Source organism: Protopterus annectens, chromosome 3.part0, assembly GCF_019279795.1.
Source record: "Protopterus annectens isolate FY-2018-M chromosome 3.part0, PAN1.0, whole genome shotgun sequence".
Classification (NCBI taxonomy): Eukaryota; Metazoa; Chordata; order Ceratodontiformes; family Protopteridae; genus Protopterus; species Protopterus annectens.
In genome coordinates this window covers 1,447,644,134-1,447,651,288 of record NC_056731.1, presented here as the reverse complement: position 1 = coordinate 1,447,651,288, position 7,155 = coordinate 1,447,644,134, and positions in this window count along the sequence as shown.

The window sequence follows — 7,155 nt, the reverse complement described above, 5'->3', positions numbered from 1 at the left end:
CAATATGACCTTGCCAGCTCTGCAAAAATACTGTTTGTGTGTGCCATTTTTCATAACACTATACTTTGAAAACAGCTGCAGCAGGGCACTCCAGTAAGGCAGTGACACAAATGAGGGGTCAGTTGAGGGACTAGTAGCAGGGAATGATCATGCCAGTCAGAGGTGGGCACAGTATGCCATGGTGGTGGCTAAGAGGTAGTGAATTGCATATACACTCACCACTTAATTAACATAAGAGCTAAGCAGATACAAACCATAACACGGATGCCTACAAACAAACCAGAAAACCAGATTTTGCTTACCCATGCAATGGCTGGCTACAGTGAGTTTGTTTGTGTCTTTTGGCTTTTCCCAGTTAGGGGTCGCCACAGCGGAACTCCGGTCCGCTAATGATTGGCAGTTTATTTTTACGTACCGGCTTGCTAGGCCTGACACACAACCTTCAACGAAGGTACGCCCATTCACGCATGTCTCCATGCAGAAGACGCTCTAGCTGAGAATAGAACCGGACAGCGTCTTACTGTGAGGCGACAACGCTACAGCAGCACCACCACCGCGGGATGAGTACCAGACATATTCAAACCCAGGCTAAGACATTTTTCAAAGCAGTAGCAATAATGTGTGATCAACTTGAAGAAATAGTGCAATACATAAACAGAAGTAAGGAGGAAGTAAAAATCAATGGCACCTGTACAGGAAAACCATAACAATAACTGATATTGAGCAAATGCAGACAGCAATGACAAAGCATTCAAACAAAAACAAACTGTTGGTTCACTATACATTTCATGGCCACTCTGTGCATCAAGCATAATAAGTCCAAGTTGAATAACCTCACAAGAGTTAAGGTAATCTTAGCATCATCTGCACAGATGGTGAGCAGGATTGCTATGTAACTAAAAGTAATCTTTGCCTAAATTATGCATTGCCTGCTCACTGTGTGCATCAAATATAGGCAGGCTAAGTGAGAGTCTCCTCTAGAAGGCAGGGCACACTCAATATCATCTGCACAAGTAGGCGAGTAAGCAATGCTACACACGTACTACTACCCTTAATACAGACAGTAAGAATACTAAAAATAAAACTAAAAAGCACAACTCAGTGGTAGGAGAATTAAGTGCCTCTGTGCACAGAACAAATATAACAAGAGAGAGGTTGCAAACATGACAATAATTCTTATAAAGTACTTTATTGTAGGGATAAGTTAGCTTTAGAATTTTAAATGTTTTATATATGCTATGAGTATACATATTATTTGCTGAATAGGAGGATGATAGGGCGTAATAGCTATGTATCTATACAATCAAGCTTTGTTTATACATTATGATGCTGCCATCTTCTGACTATGGTAATACAGGTACTCATTGAAAGCATATAGAAGTCTTTTTCTTCTTCCGGCTTTTTCCCGGTTAGGGGTCGCCACAGCGGATCACCTGTCCGCTCATGAAAGCATATAGAAGTATAGGTAGTTAAATACACATGGCTAAAGAATGAATGTATGTGTTAGGGCCAGTGGTGCATACCCTTTTTGTGGGGAGGGCCACTACACGAATTCTTAACACATCTGCAGGCCACCTCAAAACATAGTAAGTCGTTACGAGTTAACAATAGGTACAGGTGACTGGCATTTTTACTTAAGACAGCAGTCATGAAATTGCCAGTTTTTTACATCAACTTTGCATTTAACCTTATTCTGGCTTTGACTTATTACAAACTCTTGCAGAAAGTTACTACTGTTTACAGACTACAAGTTATAAACACCAAAGAATAGTTACTTCTGCAGCTAAAATTAGAGGTGTGAGCAACTGCAGTCAATTAGGTAAGTAAGCACGTGCTGGAAAGTTTGTGTGACTGGAGTAAGGCATAGCATTTTTTCACTTTTTTTTAAAAAAATTTCGTGTCTCTGGGGCCAGATGGTGTTGCGTCGGGGGCCAGATTTGGCCCCGGGGCTGGATGTTGTGCACCACTGTGTTAGGTTATGTAATTAATATTAGTATATGTATTGATATACGGAGGAATGGCTGGGCTAATGTGTCTATGTATTTTTGGATTAAGTGTCTGTATGAGATATTTGAAGCAATAGGAATAATGACATATTTTAGCAATATACATGTATCTACATGTATTTTTATTAGGAAATTGATGGGATGCCACCATTTGGATAGCTTTCCGATGATGGAATAGCTGTGATGGTTTTTAAATGGAGTTTTTTTTAGATTCAATATGTCTGATGAAGTACCATTGAGGCACGAAAGTGCTAACTTATCCCTACAATCAAGTACTTTACTATGAATTATTGCCATGTTTGTGACCTCTTTGTTATGATATTTGGAAAAGAAGACTAACCAAACATTAGCTGGCAAATACATGCATCACACATATGCAAACCTAACTCACAGATATTGCAAAGGGCATGGCATCACCATCAGCATTTGTAAGGAGAACTTACAGGAGGGCAAGTCCTACACAGAGAAGGCGTGTGAGTGTGAGAAATGAGGTAATACCAACTATGGACTCTCATGGCCAGTTATCTCCAGTTGTGACGAAGTCCATTTTTAAGTGTGTATATGTCTGTGAGTGTCTGGTGGTAGAGGCAGCCACAACATTTGTGTCAGCACTACTCCCTGATATACTGGATAAGTAAAAGCTGTGCATGATAAGGGATCAAGCTTTTTGTGGATACCCCCGACCAGGTGAACTACCTCTACCAGGAGTTGCACTATTAGTTCCATGATCTTTGCTAGAAGTTGGTATGCTACCTGAATGTGAAGGATATCTGCTGGATGAGCTGTCATGACTACATTCATGACCATGATCATGTGGATGACCTCATCTAGGTGTGGATACATCTACCACTGATGTAACAGTGTATCTTCTACCACCCTGTGGGAGTGTGATATGGCATAAGCACTGCTCCATCAGCTGACATTTGATGATGTACCAGCGGAATGGTCTTGTAGATGCTGCTCTACCCCCAAAAGATCCATAACAGACACTGCACAGTCCAATGAGCCACTCATCCTGTCCAGGCAGTCACACACATGATTCATTTAGCTTCATATATCAGAATATGCACAACATGCTGTAGTCTGACATTTTCTTTTTTTTCCTGAAAATGTTTTTATTGAATATTATAAATCAATAACAAAAACATTATAACATTATATATGGAAATTGCAATAAAACATATAATACATTAATAATAAAAACAGAAACATCATCTATTTACAAGGTGTCTACTTGTGCAAGAAATATATCAAGTTCAAGCATTTTGATAGTTTTTATTTCATCAGTGATTAATTATTGTTTATTTAACAGATCCTTGAGTTTCGTCCATGAATTTAAAGAGGAGGTCATTCTAGTTGTTCTTTTTCTAATTGATAGAATCTCCAGTTGACAGGTTTCAGTTGCAATGTTAAAAGAATTCTTTCACTGATGGAGTTGAGACACATTTCCAATTTTTTTGGGCTCACTTTCCTCGCAAAAGACAGGAGACTCCAAAGAAGAGAATAATCAGTTTTCTTTATACAAGCAGGTATTTGGTATTAAATAGATTTAATGAATTATTTAACATGAAATTATTGGTGAATAATGCCTGTAAAAAGGAACTGACATCAATCCAAAATGCTTTAATTACAATACATTCACAAATCATATGTTGCTGGTCAGCTTTAACATTCAGTCCACATCTCCAACAACCAACTTTCCTTTTAGACATTAATTCTAATTTATGAGGTATAATAAAAGTTTTATGTAGAAATTTCCATGAAAATAATTTCTGTTTCAATGACATTGTGGTTTGTGCAGAAGATTAAGGTATCATGTTGTTCTCATTATCACTAGATGATAGTTATTAATAGTTATGAAATAGTCCCAGTAACTATCTTTACAATAATTTGTCTTATTTTTAATTATCTTATACATTTTTGATGAGTCCTTTTTCTATCAAGTTTTCATGTATCAATAAAATTAAAAGTTCTATACATTAAGGAATTTCTTTTTTGAATTGATGAATGCATCAGACTTATTCTCTTTTCCACGAAAAATCTACAATTCTGTATATCTAACCACATTTCACTATTAAAGTTAAATTTATTTGATATATAATCTAGAGTATATAGTTTTTCTTTATTCATGAACTGATGCCAAAACATTAGATGTTTTTCTTTAAAGGTATTCATTGTGAATGTATTAAATGTGTTAACATTGTTTTGTGTTTATGCTATGGGAAATTGACATTCTCTTCTGAGGCCCTGGTGGGACTTGCCTGTGCCTCCATGACAGCCCTACACATACGTTGGGTGGCAGTTTCTGATACACCAACTTAAGGGGGAAGGCAGTAAGTACACCTTCTCTGAGCACCTCTACTAGCAACCCTGTGTTGTACCTCAGCCTTACAATGGCTATGGGGAGAGTCCACCATGTCTGCAACAGCATTACCATACTACCCTGATCAAGCATGTGCCCATTAAGCCCACCACTCACAGATTGCTCTGTGTCATGGGTGTACATAGGCATAGTGACTGTATCAATGCTGTGGGGATGGAATGTGAGAACCACACTCCCTGTGTTTGACATACCTCCTGCAACCACAGACTGTGCCTGTTTATTTCCACCATCATCATTAGAGGATAACATTCCTCAACCATCAGACAGAGGGAGGTCCACAGTGCTGGTACCAGACAATGCTTCTCCTGTGAATACACCAAAAAACACAAGAAAATTTAAACATAATATAATACCTTGGCCAAAAAACTCAGTAATATATGCAGATATTATAATCTCAGAGAGGCATACACATAACACCTACAAAGTGTGCCTGTACCATGTGGCTAGGTGTACCTTGGCACAATAGTTAATACTTACTTGTATGTTTATACTACTTCTATCAGTTTTAAATGTGGACATAAATATTTAAATGGCATACTTGGGGGAATCAACAGTAGAAATCTTGTGGGTCTGCCCCACCTCTGTCTCAACATCCAGTACTACATTGTGAAAACCTTCTGAGCTGCCTGGATCCCAGGACAGGGACTGGCTCATCCCAGTGAGTGGTGCTTCAGTAGACAGCCTGCCATCAGTATATCTTCACTCCTCTGCCCCAGCTTTTACTCTGTCAGTAGCCTTTGTAATTTATTTATTTCTCCTTTGATAACTGGGAAAGTCCAACTGAGTCAATGGCCAATTTTCAGAGGAGACCTAGGGAGAAAAGCTCCACAACAGACTCAAAAACATTTAAACAGTATGTAATATAACCAGTGAAGGATGAATATATGAAACACCACAAAGAAAAACAATAGCTAGTGATATTAGATCTGTTTTATTATAGAACCATAAACACTCCTAGCATCTCAGCTTAAACAAGCGTTTACAGAGTACATTTAAACTGTAGTTAAGTAATTATATACAAGGGGAGAAAGCCCCCAGAATATATTAAATATTTTACAATGGGTTGGGAAGAAAGGCTCCACAAAAAAGCACACAAAACATTTTACGGTAGCTAAAAGTGTAATAATATACAAGGGGGGAAAATCCACACAACAGGTACAAAACATAAAAAGATTTTTAATCATGCCAATGGCCCTAGGTCAGAACATATGATATACCAGACCCTGCAAACCAACAGCATTGATATTGTTGACCAGCTTCCACCAGAAATTATCATGGAAAGACTTGTCCAAGGCATGTATTTCAAGGAGTCATCCATCCTGGAGATGGAGGGCCTGTAATTTTATTTTATTTTTTTTTTATTTAACATTTGTTGACCGGGAATGTCCGACTAGGTTCCACAGAGCCTGTTTTCAGCGGAGGCCCGGGGAGAAATGCTCCAGATGCATGTCTTTGTAATATGACCTCATTCTCGGTGTCTGAGAAAGTAGGCCTCTATGAGGATAACCTTGTCAAACTTTTGGATTTGGCAGCCATATCTCTGTTATAATGGAAGAAAAATGGATTTCAGAAAAAAGGGGGAAAAAAAAACAACACATGGGCATTACAGACTGTTATACTTATGGAACAACATATATTAGTGTGCAATCAATGAATAGCATCATAGCAACAACAGTCTAAACAATGTAAGCACTGTAATATTTCATATGCATTTACACATAAAGGGCTTGATTCATAAATGGCTAATTTCAGCACTGCTACTGTGTGTCCATAATGGCATGGCATGGCAAGCACACAATAGCTTGCTATTTTGTATTCATTAAAAAGCTCTACACATTGTGTAGAGTCACCAAACAAAGGTAAACAGTAGATTATGCTAATGAAAGCATAATCACCTGAATTACCTGCTAATGAACCAATCCAAGATGACAGAGCCATTCAGGAACCTATAAACTAACAGTGTAAAGATGGTGTAGTCTTTTGCCAAGAACTCAAAAACCTAATGGATTACTGTCACCATCACACTTAAAAGAAGAAGAAAAAGCAATGTTAGGGGCTGCTGCTGCTCTTTTTATGTGCATGTGCAACAGGCTCAAATCTATGCTGCTGCTGATAGATCTCATCCAAGGAGAAAAAGGGTGTTCAGACTCCATTTAACATATTATGGACTCCATGATACTGACATAGTTGATTGATATAGGGTTGATAGGGAAATACTACTGTAACTCTGCAACCTCTGCTGCCCCCACCTCAAACCTAGGGGAAACTGAGGAGAACCTATACTAGTGGAAACTAAGGTATGTGAAGCATTAAGGATATTAATACATTCCAGAGACCCACATGGGATATACTATGGGTATCACAGGCCTCAGCCTCTAGAATATTGCAAAACTCTCGTAATACTATGCTAGGACATGCAAGGGAGTACATCTGTTTTTCACACACACACCATTGGAGACAGCAAGAACAATGCAGGAATTTTGTGCTGTAGCACACTTTCTTGATGTTTTGGGGGCCAAAGTCTGCACTCACATAGAAACAAAAGCCCCTCCTGGTGAACAGGGAAGGGCATACATCAACAGGAAGGGTTTTCACTCAATCAACTGGCAGGTTGTCTGTAATGCTCGAGGGATCATCCTCAATATCTGTGCAGGTAACCTAGGATGTTATCATGACTCAGACATATGGCACACCTCGCAGCTTTACAAAAGGTTTGCTATGGTGATATTCCACAAGTCATCTACTGGGTGATGCAGGTTATGAGCT